Source organism: Ambystoma mexicanum, chromosome 6p (genome assembly GCF_040938575.1).
Source record: "Ambystoma mexicanum isolate Mex_15411 chromosome 6p, UKY_AmexF1_1, whole genome shotgun sequence".
Lineage (NCBI taxonomy): Eukaryota > Metazoa > Chordata > Amphibia > Caudata > Ambystomatidae > Ambystoma > Ambystoma mexicanum.
The window spans coordinates 539,099,018-539,116,071 of record NC_090935.1 but is presented as its reverse complement, the minus strand read 5'-3'; positions in this window follow the sequence as shown (position 1 = coordinate 539,116,071).

Below are 17,054 nucleotides of genomic sequence, written 5' to 3'. Positions count from 1 at the left end.
TTGTTAAAAATCACTTTGACCCATCTCACAAATCCCTCTCCGAAACCAAAGTCCCTCAGCAACTCCACTATCCACTCCCAATATATAGAGTTGAACGCTTTGATTGCGTCTAACGACAATACTGCCAGTCTTTCCTCACTTCCCGCTGTCTGTGCTATTATGTGTTGTAGCCTGCAGAGATTGGCCGTGGTGTTGCGGCCTGGCACGAATCCATTTTGATCTTCGTGTATTAGTGATCCCACCACTCTTGCTAGCCGTTTGGCCAGTATAGAGGTCAGTATTTTACTGTCATAATTCAACATCGCCAGTTGGCGGTATGAGTCGCAGGCTTCAGGAGGTTTGTTTGGTTTAAGTATCGGGACAAACAGTGTTTCTCTCATGGTTTCCGGCAAGGTCCCTGACTCGAACGCCTCCATGAAGACCTTATGGAGCACAGGCGCCAGGATTGGCTCGTATGCTTTGTAAAACTCTGGCGGCAGACCGTCGCTGCCTGGAGTCTTGCACGTGGCTAAGGATCTAATGGCCTCCGACACGTCCTCTACTGTAATGCTTTTGTCTAGGGACTCTCTCTGTTCGCTATATAGTTTGGGTAGGCATATTTCTTCCAGTGTTTGTCTGATGTCAACTATCGGTACTTTGTTGTCATGGGCGTAGAGTTTGGAGTAGAAAGTGGCAAATGCGTTGTTTACTGATTGTTGTGTCATGTGTTGTGCCATTATCGTCTATTATTTTCTGGGGCAGGTGTTCAGGGTGTTCTCGCTTGCACAACCGCGCTAACAGGCGGCTTGGTTTGTCTGTCTCTTTGTGGGCCCTTAGTGTGCGCGTGGCATAATCGAACTTGGAGAGTCTTTCCCAAGCTTCTTGGCATCTCATTCTGATCTCTTTTAGCTTTAGCTCATCTGCCACGTTGGGTTGGGCATTCGACTCTAGTTGCTTTATTTCCTCTTCCTTGGCCTCTAGTTCAAGCTTCAACTTTCTCCGAACCCTGGTAATAGCTCCTGCTATTACCTCCCCCCTTGTCACTACTTTTAACGTTTCCCATAGCATGGCCGTTTTGTTTACGCTATCCTTGTTTATTTGCATAAACTCCTCTAGTCTGTCCCCAAGCTCCTCCTTAAATGCTGGGTCTGTGAGTGCCATGGCTGGCATACACCACAGCAGTATAGGGGGTCTGGGTCCACTAGTTGTCCATTGTATAGTGAGGGGTGAGTGATCTGATATAGATCTGCCCAAGTATTGTGCGTTCTCTACCTGTGTCATTTGGTTTCTATCAATAAACAGGTAATCTATCCTGGTGTGTAAATTGTGGGGCGAAGAGTAGTGGGAACATCCCCGATCTGTGGGGTGTAGTTCTCTCCATGCGTCTACTAGGTCTAATTGTTCTACCATTGAGTTTAATGCATGTGTGGATGTGTTGGCCCTCTGCTGTGTTGAGTCCGATCTGCCCAGGGCTGTGTTTTTGACGCAATTGAAGTCCCTGCCCCATATGAATAGGCCATCCCTGTGGTGTGTCATTTTGGCACATATTTGTTGGAGGTGTGCGGGTATGCCATGGTGAGGGAAATAAGAGTTCACTATGCATACCTTAGTTTGTTCGACCATTCCCCAGATCGCCAGGTATCTGCCTTCCTTGTTGCCTTCGTACCCCAGCAGTTGGAGTGGGATGTCTGGGCTCAGCCACGTGAATACTCCTCTAGCGTACTTTGAGTAGGACGCTCCTTGCCCTTGGCCGCCCCATCGTTCTTTCAGTCTTATTGTGTCTTCTGCCGTTAAGTGTGTTTCCTGGAGTAGGGCTATCAAGATCTTTTTCCGTTGTAAGTAGGATTTGATTCGGTTTCGTCTCATGTAGGATCTCATTCCCCTCACGTTCCAGGTCATTATTTTGAGATGGGTGGCCATGGTCCTGTCTTGGTTTCCCCTTTCTCCCCGCTCCTTCTATTTACTGCTGAGTTCAGCCTGTTTCTCATGGGTGTTTCCTCCAGTCCTGGGTCGTGTACCTCCTTGTTTCCATTAGTGTGGGCTCTATTGGCCCCTTTTACACCTATTGTTTGCGGCAAGCGAACAGTGTAACAACAATAACAGGTAACATAAACAGAACTGGGGCACTTAGCAACTGCATGAGATGCATAGTGCTCAAGTGCTCTCGCACTTTCTATTCCCATTTAGGGTTTGGGTGCGAGCGGTTTCGTGCCGGCAACAGGCCCGCACTGTTTGGTTCGTGGGTTGGGGCTTTGCGCTTGGTTGGGGAAGTCGCGCTCGTCTAGTGGCCATTTTGGTGTGATCTCGGTGTTTCAGTGCTCTTGTCATTTGTTTGTGCTGTTCCTCATGCCTGTGTGTCACTTTCTTTGTCGTCCGCCAGGTTGTTATGCTCCAACCACATGTTGGCCGCCGCCGGAGTTTCCAGAAATATTGCTCGCCCTTTGTGGATTACCTTCAGCCGGGATGGGTATAGGACCATGTATTTGAGGTTGTGTTGTCTGAGCCTTGCCTTGATCAGAATAAAAGCGTTCCTCACCTTCTGTACTGCCAGAGTGTAGTCAGGATATATGGTGATTTTGGAGTTGTCCCTTTCTATTATTCCTCCTTCCCTGGAGTATTTGAGGATGGTCGCTCTGTCTTGAAAGTTGAGAATCTTTGCGATTATTGGTCGTGGGTGATAGCCCGGTGGTGGTTTTTTCTGTAGCGATCTGTGGGGCCTCTCAACTGCGAAGCCCTATGTTAGGTGGCCCGCTCCAATCTCTTGTTGTAGTAGAGTCTCAACATAGCCCATTGGGTTTGACCCTTCGGTTCCCTCGGGAACTCCAAGTATACTTATATTGCTTCGTCTTGCACGCCCTTCAGCGTCTTCATACCTTGCTTCCAAAGTGGCCACCTTCTTTTCCAGTTCTGAGACTCTGATCTTGAGATCCGCAGTGTTTTCTGTCTCTTCTTGGAGTACTTTTTCAGCGTTGGTTACTCTCTCTGTCAGGTTTCGTGCGTCTTGTCTCATTAACTGCATGTCCATCTTTACTTCTTCTATTTTTGTATCTATGAAGGTTTTTAGAGCTGCTATAGCCTCTAATACCTGGCTGTCCTTGTTGGTATCTTCCAGTTCTTTTTGGGATTCGTTTGTGGGTTCTCCTTTTTGTGGTATCTGGTGTGGGTTGGTGGAAGCAAACAAGTCCATGATGGTGACCTTTCCCTTATTTCTTGAGGATGACATTGTGTCCAGGTGCAGCAGCCATGCTGGTGCCCTGTTTTCTGGGGTCTCCCCTTCACTTTTTTCAGTTACTCAGCTATCTTGGTGCAGCGTTTGTTTGGGTTAGAGGGCAGTGCTGTTCCTGTGTGTTCTAGTTGGCTTGTGGGTCAGTAAGCTCTGACTATGGGCTCGTGTCCTCTGTGCCACAGTTTGGCTTGCGGTCAGGTTGTTCAAGGCTTGGGGGTTGGATTTTGTCCCTTGTTGGCTGTGGCTTCTGTTATCTTCCCAGGGCAGCTCTGTGGCTAGCTTGGATTGTTGCTTCTGGGCGCTGTTTTATGTTTCACACATGCCTGGGGGTCATGTGTGTACTTGTGGCGCTTTGGTTTTCCTCCCCCCCCTCATGCGCGTTTGAGTCTTTTCTTTGGCTTGTGCGCCTCTGTGTTCTAGGGTCCTTTGGGGGAGAGTTCTGGTATGTTGCACATTGGTGCCCCAGCTGGTTAGCGTGCTTGGTTGTGATCGGTTGTCTGTGGGCTGGGAGTGGTGGATGTTGTGGTGCCCTGCAGGGGCTGTACTCCGAGCCTGCTGGGCTGCTTGATTGCTTCTGGTGGCGTGGGCGTGTGTGCTCCGTGTCGCTGATCGCTGCTGTGCCCCGGGTTGAGGTCTCACCTTGTGTTCTCCAGCGCGTCCCTTGTGTGGCGTTCCCCCCTTCTCCTCGCCGCGGCCAGCTCGCATGCACCTCCCTGCACCTCGTCGCTTCCTCGCGCTCCACTTCGCCTCTCCAGGTGTCCTGGGCTCACTGTCTCCTGCACTCCGCCTCTGTTCTTGGTCAGATTTACCTCAGGGTACGGCTGTTCCTCTCCTACTCCCGTTGCGGTTTTGCTCCCGTTTCGCGTCCGTGCTGGCTTCTGGGCCTGCAGGCTCGGTGTCTCCGCTGACGCTGGCGTTTGTCGGTGTTCGGACGCTTTCTGTCCGCTGTCTGCTGTTGGGTGTCTCCGTTGAGGCGTGTCTGGACTATTGCAGCTTTCAGCTGGGGCAGAGCTTCGGGTCCCTCCTCCTCAGTTACAGCGCCCTCGAGGAGAGCCCGCCCTTTTGGATGTTGCTGGGGGGGACCGTTTCGGGGGAGGGCTGACTGTTCTTGCCAATCCGATTCTTCCTTTTGTTGGTGGCGCCTTGCTGGAAGGCGCTTCTGCTTTCGTGGGGTGCCTTTTTTGGGCGTTTTAGGGTGCTTTTTGACACCGTTGCAGGATCGTATTGTGAGTACTCGGCCAGAGCTCCGTGGTGTTGCTTCCTCACTCCATTGGTGCCAAGCCAGGCCCCCAAGCCATGTCTGAGATAGGGCATGGTGCATGGCATTGCCCATAATCATGGCATCCACATCCAATTGAAATCACACTTGTGTTGGCTTCTGTGAGCCAGCCCAGCTGTGGAAGGTGATGTTTATTCTTGTCAGATGGGCTTTTCCTGCCACGCTGTTTCTTGATCTCCTGATGAGGGTAGGTAACACTCTCCTCCATAGAGAACCACTCAAGAAGAAGGTGTCCTGGACCCAGGAATCAAAGGAGCACACCCATTCAAAAAGAGTAGCCACACGCCACAGTGCTGCATACCAAAGGGACATTTGATCCTATTGAAAAGGGAAGGGGTGAGATAGTGTACACAGGTAGAACTATGTACAGTTGGGGATGGTTCCACAATCTCGTTTCTTTCTGCCTCTATCTCTCCTTCCTGGCCCTCTGTCCTCACGTCGTGTAGCACAAAGTACACTGGGTGTGATATTAGAAGGCATAATCCACTTCTTTCAAGAGCATGAATTAGACAGCATAAGCACGCTAACTGAAGTCCAATCACCTGTAGGGTTTCGCTTTTAAAAGAAGGGGCCTCACACTACTTATTTGAACCATATTTTACACTGTAACCCTTGAAGAATATTTTGTTGGGCCTTTTTGGGAGAGCAACCCTTTTCAAAGTCCTCCAGTTTTGAAGTGAAGGCAGGTGTTCCAAGTCAGAGGCAAGCTCTGTCACCTATCCATCCCCAGGGACCATAAGGGGTAAACCTGTTGCTGGAACTAGACCTGCTTCTTTGCTAACCACAGCAGTACCCAGGACTTCACCATGTTGAAGGAGGCATTCAGTTGTCTGTCAGCCTCCCCCATGTTTGGGAGAACAAGAAAAGGACTCATCCTGTCCCGGAGTCCCTGAATTAGGACTCATAGCACCCTAAAAGCCAAGATAGCCGGGAGCCTACATTCTTTGCCATTGAACTGTGTGGAGCTGTTTTCCAGAACTGTTTGACACATTTGAACCACCAAGATCCTCTGGTTCCACGCTTTGCACTCTCCCAAACTTCAACATCTCGGCACACTCGCTGCCTGGCCCGCCTCGGCCGGCCCCTATAAAATGGCGGTCTAGCGCTCTGTTTACCGTTGCCTAGCAACGCTCCCCGCTCGGCGTAAAGCGCGCGGAAGATCCGCCGGCAGGCGGAAGCCGGCCCCGTGAGCAAAGGCCCACGGGAGATAAGGCCCTGTTTGCCCCTGTTCGCCACGGTTCGCCTTGCTGCCGGACGCTTTTCAAAGGTAATTTTCTAATGGGCATCTTTGAAGTCTCTATAACCGCCATTCCTACCTCGTGACTATCTGCTCGCCATTGCTCAGATAATGCTTTTTACCTCTCTATGCGAACCACATCCTGGATCTAGGTTCATATCTCTTACACTGCCGCACAGTTAGTGCCAGACGTGAATATTGGATTCATACCTGATAGTGCCTCTGCACACTCTTTGGAAAGTACTTTGAACATATCCCATGTATGTGATTGCTTTAGCATACTATGATAAGATCATAGCGCCTATCCTAGGTTGTTCTGTTTTGTTTTAATACGACATGCCTTAGCTGTTCACTGGGGTACACTCACCTTGGCTGAACTTTACACTGCCCTGCCCAATTTACTTTAACAACCTAACTTTGCATACCCCTCAGCCGGGTGTATACCGCTCTCTGCTTTAGCCAATGTGCCTGATACTTGAATCTAGCGGCACTGTATATTGCACTGCATTACCTGATGTGCCTGATATTTGAATCTAGCTGTATTGCATTTTGCACTGCATTCCCTGATGTGCCTGATATTTAAATCTAGCTGCGCTGTATTTTGCACTGCATTCCCTGATATGCCCGATATTTGAATCTAGCTGCATTGTAATTTGCACTGCATTCCCTGATGTGCCTGATTTTTAAATCTAGCTGCACTGTATTCTGCATATTTGAATCTAGGATATTATATATATGCTGTATACTGTGTAATACCACCTAGTCTATCTACATCCTGCCACCTTAAAACTTGTCAATGCCCGTTAGCCTCAGTGAGCCTGCCCATACCTAACCTTCTTAAAATACCTCAATTTTGTACCTAGCTAGTCAGACGCTCCTAGCTTGACGGCACTGAGAATTCTTACGTGCACCTGAATTCCAAACCGCACCTGGCTTGTCTGTCGCATCCAGGCTGCTCGCCTTCAACCAGTTAGCATGTACTCCCTAAATCCAGTGAAACAAACTATTGCTGCCAACCTTAGGATAGCTAAGTTACCTCGCCTCATCACCTCCGCCATTATATTAGCAGCACTATCACTTAGCCTAGCTACTAAAATTAGCATGCTGTCCCACAGCACCAGGCCACTCCATTCCCACCACCCTTACCACACCATGCCGATATCACAACTAATCATAGAACCTATAGTGAACCAATATCAGGAAGTTACTATCTTACAAAGGCCTTGTAGTACCACAGACAGAAACCTTAAACTTTGCGCACGCCTGCCTAAATTGTACGAACTACCAGCTAAGAAAATTGAACAACTCAATCACCAAAAAAAAAAACACCTACTCTCAAAACCAATTATAGATTATACCAGGAAAGATAGCATTCCAAAAAACCCTCACAAAACTGCTCCAAATTCATCTCCACTGCTAGTCTCAGTACCACGAACCCCAAACCTGAAAGTCACAAACATCATCTCAAAGGTGCGCTCATTAACGCTAGGTCGCTAGTAGCACATGCAACAGAGATTTCAGACATCATTCTTGCAGACAACCTCGACTTCCTGGCTATCTCAGAATCTTGGCTTCATGATGCAGCAGGACCTGCCCTATCATTAGCAGTTCCAGACAATTATACCATCTTACGAGCAGACCGACACACCTCTCGAGGTGGGGGCCTAGCTATCATAGCCAAGCTTAGTCTTGACATGAGAATTAACACAACCCCCATTTCGAAATCTTGCGAATGCCTTGCGGTCAAAATTGCCACCGCTAACTCCCAAACACTGAACCTCATCCTTATCTATAGACCTCCAGGTCCTACTGGAACCTTCGCTGAGGACCTATCTACAACCATATCCAATAATCTAAAAAGTACCTCCCAAACAATAGTGCTAGGGGACTTCAACCTAGGCTATAATGACGCCAAGGATATCCAATCCACAGCCACAGCTCTGGTCCTTGAAGAACTGGGTTTCTCCCAGAAAGTTAACCTTCCTACTCATGACAAAGGCCGCATCCTAGACTGGATAGCGGAACATAACTGTGGAGTAATCATCACAGAAACTATACCCCAGATCTGGACTGACCACCATCTATTACTATTCACAGTAGCCACGAACGCGGCCACTGCTCAGTCGCCACTTGCCCCTCCCATGCCCACGAGGAACAAAAAACTTATGACGGCGGAAAAATTGCTGCCCATCATTCTACCACGTCTGAACTCGCTCCCAGCGAATACGGATCCAAATGTGTTAGTTGAACAATTTAATGAAACTATCAACACAGCCCTCGACCACATAGCTCCGCTCAAGCTACGTAATAGTAAACCTAAGAAACATCTCAACTCATGGTTCACTCCTCACCTAAAAAAGCTCAGACTAATCAAAAGAAACCTTGAAACTACCTGGAGACTCTCTCCCTCAGCTGAAAACAAACTCAACCTAGCCAAGGCATCCTCCCAATATAAGAAAGACATCTTACTAGCCAAAAAGGAAACGTACAATACCAGAATATCACAATCCAAATCTAGTGTCAGAGAACTGTTCAACATCCTTAAAGAACTGGAAACTCCTATTGCCCCCCAAGAAAACTGTACCAAGGATAAAAATTGGTGCTCCAGCATACAGTCGGCCCTCACCAACAAAGTAGCCAATCTACAAACTAAAATTGCCCTCAAAAAAGCTTCTCTTACACCTCACATCCCACAGACTACAGTTCCACATCCAAAACCTAAACAAGAACTACGTTTCTGCTTCACTAAGGTATCGACCATTGAGGTAGAAAAAGTTATCTTGGGACTAAAACCATCCAACTGTAAAGGTGATCAATGCCCTGCCCAATTAATCAAGGATGCTGCGAGAGAATTATCGCCATTCATAACCAAACTCATCAACTCATCCTTTACCACAGGCACTGTACCGAATAACCTAAAAGAGTCCTGGGTACTGCCACTCCTAAAGAAGCAAACCCTTGACCCGGCCATCCCTACTAACTTTAGGCCTATCACGACCGTGCCCTTTCTTCTAAAAATCTTAGACAAAGTGGCATACATGCAAATACAAAACTTCCTTGAATCCAACCTTTTACTTGGAACACGACAATCCGGATTCCGCCCACAGCATGGGACTGAGACAGCCCTAATCGATCTCAAGGCCCAAATAGATCAATGTAGAGACAATGGCCAAGCAGCCCTTCTCCTATTGCTAGACCTCTCAGCGGCCTTTGATCTAGTCGACCACACAGTATTATGCAGTCACCTAGATTCTGCAGCCCACTTCTCCAAAGAGGCCATAATATGGATCAAGTCTTTCTTGAGTAACAGAACTATGAGAGTCTTCTCTCCCTCAGCCTCAGCAGACCCGATCCCCATAACATGTGGGGTACCTCAGGGATCCTGTGTGTCTCCCACCCTCTATAATGTATTCACAAAGCCACTTTTTGACGAAATGGATCATCTGGGTATTGCCTACACCAATTACGCAGACGATACCCAGATCCTCCTCCCGCTTTCAGGTGACTACGTCAGGGATCTGGCTTTAGTGAATAAAATCTACAGCATCGTTCAGGCATGGATGGCCACACACGGCTTATGCCTGAACGATGACAAAACTGAACTCATTATCCTAGGCACCCAAACATACATAACCAAACTCAGCCCGGATTATGCCAATATCATCATCGATGGGAACAACATAAAAGTAGCGAAGGAAGTGAAGACCCTAGGCTTCTACCTAGATGTCACCCTGAACTTTGCTAAACAAGTTAACTCCCTAGCCTCAGCTACCGCATACACATGCAAACTAATCAGAGCGAGCAAACAATTCCTTTCTACAGACAGCTGCATCACGCTTGCCAGAGCCCTCATACTCTCCAAATTGGATTATTGTAATGGACTATACATTGGGGCTAATAAACAGATTATTCATAAAATCCAGGTCCTCCAGAACAATGCCCTGAGAGCAGCTCTCAACATTAGTAGAAAGGAGCACATATCCTCGGTAAGAAGAGAACATAAATGGCTATCCACACAGGACAAAATTCAACTTAAAATTGCCTCCCTCACCCACAAGTGCCTCAATAACAAAGCACCACCATATCTCAAGGATAGGCTACACCCTAGAACCTCGACCAGACCCACAAGAACAGCAAATGCTAACTGCCTACAAGTCCCTCGTTTTAAACTTGCGACTATAGGAGGACAGAGCTTCCCAGTCAAGGCAGCGCAGCTGTGGAACTCACTTCCCCTTGGCATCAGAGAACCCCAGCCCTTTGCGAAATTTAAGCAGAACTTGATCAATTGGCTGAGAGTTAATGACGACTAACTAACCTCCCTGTCCTGACTGTTTCCATTGATATACTAACTGAAGCTCCACTGGCACCCCTATACCAGACTATCTAAATCAACTCCCTTTTACACTAGAATGTTCCTGATACCTGTATATTACTACTGTATATATTATTGTACACTATATATTGTATATATATTACTACTGTAGATATTATTGTATACTCCTGATAGTGTACCCACACCTGCAAAACTGCGCTGACTCTGGACCTAGCTCCGGCCGCGTATATATATGCCTACTATATACTGTATATTGTATGATACCCTGTACTATTGTATGATACCTTGTACTGTTACCACTTACTATGTACTTGTAACTAAGCCGAGCATTTTCTTGTCCTGTGCGCCCTGATGCCCCAGGGTATGGCGCGCCCTATAAATAATAAACTAAACTAAACTAAACTAAATGGCTCACACAGTGCCAAGAAGTCTGATTAAGTGTTTCCGGACTACCAAGAACCACAAAAAGGCACTATGAGTGGTGGAATGGCCTTAGGTGCAGGAAGGCATTTTCCCCTCAGGCTGGTAAGGCTGTTTCGTAGGAACATCATCATTTTTTTAATATGAAAAGAATCTCTGAACGCTTAACAATCTGTCTAAACCTGGAAGAGAAGTGAACACGCACTTGACCATGGTGAAGACCTAATTATAACAACAGTTTAAATTGTGCCTGTCCTCTCCTATACACACAACACTAATGCTTAATAGACGAAAGACGGGCAGCCATTTCTCCCACTTTCTAGGCATGGAAGCAACTTATTGTGATTCTTTGAATGGGTAGTAAAACCACTGACACTCTATTTAGACATGGTTATGCCGCTCTAAACCTTTGGCATTGTGGTTCAATTCAAATTTGTTAGCCTGTAAGAAGACCTGTCAGCCGGCAGAATGCAGTTGGCACATTGAATATGATCCTGAAGCTAAAGCAGCCTATAAACAGGCAGTGCACTCTTATCATGGAGCAATTAAAGAACCAAAGTATTGTTTCTTTGCCAACTGCATCACTTCTGCATCCTGCTCCTCACAAGACTGTGAAAGAGTTATCTTCACTATCCTCATAAGGAAATCATTGCACTGGCTCCCAAGCTCAATGTGATGTAATCAGTGTTCTTTTACAGAAAAAGTTTGTAGAATCTGACAATCCATCGGAACTGCTAGAGCCGACATAAAGTGCAACTTTATCCAAACTTTATCCATACAGACTAGCCCTATGGAACCTTTCAATTTGAATTGGTAACTGATGAGACTGTTATGACTGTGCTTAATAAACTCAAGTCAGCATCCCCTATATACCCTATCCCTCTTCACATCCTTCAGCCCCTTCCCCAGAAAATCATACCCCTGTTCACTCCTGCTCTTCAATATTCTTTTCTATTCGGTTGCTATTCCTTCCACTTTGAAACATGCACTTATCGCTCCACTTTTAAAGCAACCGCATTTAGATCCATCTTTAGCGGTCAACTATTGCCCCATATACCTTTTACCAGTTCTTATGAAGCTCATGGAGGCGATGGTAACTCCTCAGATTTCTCGCTTCTTGGAAGCTAATAATCTTCTTCACTCTTTTCAGTCTGGGTACAGAATGTGTCCTGATTTCACTGTTAGATGATTTTGCGCTGCTTCTGGATTGTGGAGAGGTTGTGTGTTGATCCTTTTAGACCTCTCTGCAGCCTTTGATACAGTTTATCATGACATTCTTTTGTGTCGCATGGCTATCTTAATTCCCGTCAGGCGGTCTGCAATCAGTATCTTTTGGTTTCTAGCACTCTACTCCAACTATTCTCTCATGTGGTGTCCCTCAGGTTTCTTCTCTGCCTCTGCTTTAATTTGTATCTTTGCCCTTTGGCCTATCTAATTTTTCAACACTGGGTGCATTTTTACACTTATGTTGATCATACGCAGCTAGTGTTTCACCTGGACTCTCTGGTCTTGGAGTGCCCATGTAAACTGAAAAGTTGCCTATCAGCAATTTGGGGACAGTATGCCAGAAAATTGGTTAACGGTGAATGGGGAGAAAACTGAGGTCCTGGTAATCGGCTCCCCTAACCCTAATACCAACTGGAGTTACTAATTCTGGCCTGACTTTTGGGACCATGCCTTGCCCCCAGTAGCTCAGTAAAAAGCATAGTTGTGAAAATGTTGCCATCGTGCTCCAGAGATGCCCACATCACATCAGTATGTAATGCCGGCTTCACTAAATGAAACATTCTCAGCAAGATTCTTCCTTTTCTTCCTTCTGATTGCGGCATGAAGGTGGTCACATCATCTATTATGGGGTCGCTTGACTATTGCAATGGAATGTATCTTGGACAACCGGCCTTCCAGATCCAGCGACTGCAAATCCTTCAAAATGCGGCAGCGCGGCTTGCTCTAGATGCCCCTGCCTCACTTCTACACTTCTTCACAGGCCATGTTACATTGGCTTCACTGGCTTCCTGTGAACTCTCAGATTCTGTGCACTACCCATCAAGCAATTCACAATAGAAGCGCACACAGTACTTACAATGAAAAGTGAATTGCTAGCATCACACTAGGTGCCTAGGTTCTACCTCTCAAAATGTATTACAAACCCTGTGTTATCGGAGAGTGCTCACATGGGGACCACCCTTTTCAGTTCTTGCCTCCTCTTTGTGGAATGATCTCCCCCTCTCATTGTGTGAGATTAACGATCATGCCCGGTTTCGCAGTGTTCTGAAAAAAAGATATCTCTTTTACCTGACTCTCTCTCTGGCCTACCAGTCTATCATTCTCTACCGCCTAGATGCATTTGGGCCTTAGTTCCACTTTATAAGTACTACACTATACTATATTATACTAAATCCTGTTTTTGAAAAAGAATACTGCCGTCTTTTGCTGCTCTTTTTCTAATGACCACTTACTGGCCTACAGCTGCTCAGATTCGAAACCATGCAGAAAGTCTAGCCCGAGACACAGCCTTAACAAGCTGAGCTATTTTCCCCCTGATTGGCTTTGTTGCCAAATGTAACAGTCTTGATGTTTTCAGATTAGAAAAGCTGCAGGTGGAATGGGGTTGTCAGCACGCTTTAAAACCTTCTGAAGGCCATCCTGCGTTCGGCACATCCTGCTCACATCACGCTTACCTTTCCAAGCATAAAACTCCTTTGTGCTTCCTCCTGCCTCGTGAAACGTTTCCTCGTAGAACTTGGTACCGTGGCTTGCATTTAGTTTATTTTGTTAGTATAGTGTTATATAGTTTCACACATTTGATACTGAAATTCTCATACAGAAAATGTGTAGTGTGGCTATTTCAGAATGAATAACTTGCTTCACCAGGAGAAGCGAATAACTGTCTGGCAAAGAAGGCACACAACCTTTCACTCAATCACACAGAAGCATGTCAATGTGTCCTGAGGGGTAGTGTCTTGCATTGTCATTAGACAAAAGCTTTTTCGAATACAATAAATCTGGCAGTATTCCTCCTTATATTTTAAAACCATCCAAATAATCACATTAATGGGATGCAGTCAACCATATTAAACTGTCAACGTGTACATCTGAAGCAATGATGTCAAATTTCCCCTGTTAAAAACTGAAATGCAAGTTTTTAGAGTACACTCTTTGCTTTTGTTTCGGTTCTTTCAAAACCGCTCCCTCTTTCACTTCCTTCCTACTTTTCCTCACTACTTGTACCACTCTCTTTTCTTTTCATTTTTTATTTTCATGCTTTTAGCTTGATTACAAACCTTTAGCATTATAAAAAAAACTATAAAGTTAAAATGTTTACATCATATATTGTTCTTCTAGAAAATCAAACACCAAACGACAATAAACCCTCTTAAATGAAATTAACCACCTCGTATAACACTCCTTCGGAAATAAAATAAAAAATAAAGAAAATCCCACAATCTTAATCTTTGAAATCATTATTTACATTTCCGGTAGCAATTTTTTCATAGCAGCTACAATTGCTGGGGGCGCGGGTAACACGTTTTTCCAATCAAAAGGATGGCCCACCAGCCATCAGGTGATAACCTTTACTGTGATATAAATCTGTCCAGTCTCATGCTTCTGATTTGTGCCACCCCATAACACTCTATCAGTAGATGTTTTATCGTTTCCAGATTGTCTGGGTTTTTACACAATCTGCAACCGCTTTCTTTTGATGGCCAAACAGATCTAATACCTAATACTTCTCGAGTTGGTAAGAGGTTAAAACGTAATCGCATGAATGTCCGCCTATAGGTCTTGTCAGGCTATTTCAGCAAGTAAGCTGGAACTTGATTATATGATTTTATCTCGTTGGTAAAGGTTTCAAAAGCTTTGTAGCCATTAAGTTGTTCCAGAGTATTAATCCAATCCCTTCTCCACATCTTTATTTAAACATTTTGGAGATTGGTAATTAGGTTTTCCTCTTCACAGTATGTTTCTGTGACATTCTTTTTGCCATTTCCCAAGTAACACCTGTTCATCTGATTTCAACATCTCCGCCAAGACACGGAACAAAGAGGAGTCATCGGCCATCAACCACTTCCTATAAAAATGCTCTTGTTTCCATTTCACTGTGACTTGGAAAGAGAGTAGGCCCAGCTCAAATCGTATTATCTGTACCGGGAACATACTCGTAAAAGCACCTTCTAACTTGTTCCAATCCACTAATCTCACAGAGATTAGCATGTCAGCTCCATATGAGATGATAGGTGCTACCATGACTGTATAGATGTTTAAGAGTGGCAATATAGAGCATTTTCCATAGTTTTTGTGATTAATAGTCCTTGCAGGGTCAATTACTTCATTTTTGTCCTTAATATGATAGGTCATTTTGCTTCACCTTTTTTATTTGTGACATTATACCCTAAATAGCGGTATAAATCAACCCTTAGTAGGGGAGTGTTAGTTAATTGCCAGCAAAAATTATTGTTTTTCTTTCTTATGTTCTAAGGGGCAATCTCCGTAATATTAGATTTATTGATGTTAATCTCTAGGTGGATACAAACTGTATAGCTTTGCAGGGCTTTCAAAGATCTTTGCAGTCCGAGCAGGGTTTGATCTAAAACCACCAGATCATCTGCATCAAATAGCCACTGCAGTCTAGGTGGAAAAGCATCTGCTTTTATCATATCTTCTTTCAAGTCGGGTACAAGCAAATTAAACAATATGGGCGAGAGGATGCATCCTGGTTTCAATCCTCTAGATGTCTTAATTTATTTTGTTAACAAACCCCTTTAACCCCTTTAAACACACATATATTGATGTGTCCGAGTAGAGTTGTATGATAATTCTGAGTCCCTTGAGTATTATTGATGCAAGGATTTTCCCTGGCGAGTCTAAAAGTGCAATAGGGAGATAGTTCAAAGGACTAGTTATTTCTCCCTTTTTGTATAAACGGATTATTATCGCCATTCTCCGGTAAACTGGGATATTTTTTGTATTAATGATGATGTTGAGTATCTTGTATGGAATGTCAGCCCATGCCTTAGGATATATTTTTGGTACCCAGTTCGATACCCCGTCTGACCCTGGTGCTTTAGAGCCACTACATTTCCTGATAAGATCACTGATGTATTCCCTGTCAAAAGACAGGGACCAAGAACCCTCTCATCAAGAAGTGAGTTCCGAGGGTTCTTGCCTTCAACTTTCAAATATAGTATGAATATGCCTCACCCAACTATCCACACAAATCGGATTTGGTAACAGAGAAGGTTCAGTAGTACCTGAGGAATTCGACCATCCGCATAGGGAGTGTGCGCTCGCCTGGGCCTATTTGATTTTTTTGGTAATAGAACTAAATGATGGGAGATCAACCTCTGAGAATGTGTGGAGCCATTCTGCACACATTTTCCCTGTTCACCGCACAAAATGCATAGTCATGTGTACTGTGGGAGGACACAGCCTACAGCCACTGTCCTTCCCTGTCATGTTCAGCTGGAATGTAACAGCCACGGGTACATCAAAGCATCTCAAGAAGGGGGAAGGCACGCCCTCCTCCGGCCATGGGCAGCCTAATTAAAATATCAATTGCCCCACGGATCTGCCTCCCTATTGTCTAGTTGGGCTGTTGGCAGTGCATACTAATGAGAAAAAATTAAGGCAAGCCTGTAAAAGGGGCTTGGCCGCAGGACAGACAACAGCAAGGCGGGGCTAACACCTCTTTGATATGCAATGTGTCAACTTGAAGCTAGTTTAGACCCCTCTGTCTGAAGGGAAGTGAATGGCATGTCTGGGTCCACTAGTACCTTAGGTAACCCCTGCAGAGTGGACCCCTTTCAGAGGGAGAATCATGTGATTTAAGGGAAACAGGAAGTCTGCTCTCATCACACATTTCAAAAGAGACATGAGCCACAGATTGCTCAGTTAACCAGAGAGACACTTTGATCAATAACAGACAGGAAGATGAGCGGGACTTAGGAGTATACATTGTCACCCCTTACTTTTCCTGTTGCAGAGCACTCTGGTTCTGACCTCACGCATAACGGAAGATTGTTGGTGGGGACCCAGGATTGGTTCATTAAGGAAGGCATAGCCTGCACCAATCATTGGGGCCCACTTGGCTTTAAAAGAGGGCTGAACCCCTCACTTATCAGATCATCTGACCACTTCGAAAGGAGTAGGAAGATGGACTCATTTGGACACTGCCTGAAAGTACAGTCTGCCTTACATCTTCCACTAGTGAAGGAAGGCCAGGATTTCAAAGAGGGAAGCAAGATCCCTTCCATAAATATCTCCATGGGAGCAGAGGGAGATACCAGACTCAGAGGACCTGTCGATCAGCTCCAGAACTGGTAACCAGCCAACACACGGGGTGCCCTGCTAGGTTCTTGAAAGGATGCCACAAGCCCTGCGAAGAAGCTTGGAGGAGTGCCACACAAGCATCGTCCATCTTTTAAGGACATTTTTTGAGGCAGTCGAGCACTCGAACCGCGACCCACTGCACCACTGATTGTTGTCATGCTGCAGTCACTCAAGCCGACAGAGACGCCTTGACTAGCGTTCCAGATCCACCAACCAGCACACAGACAGCGATTCTTGCCCCCAAGCCATC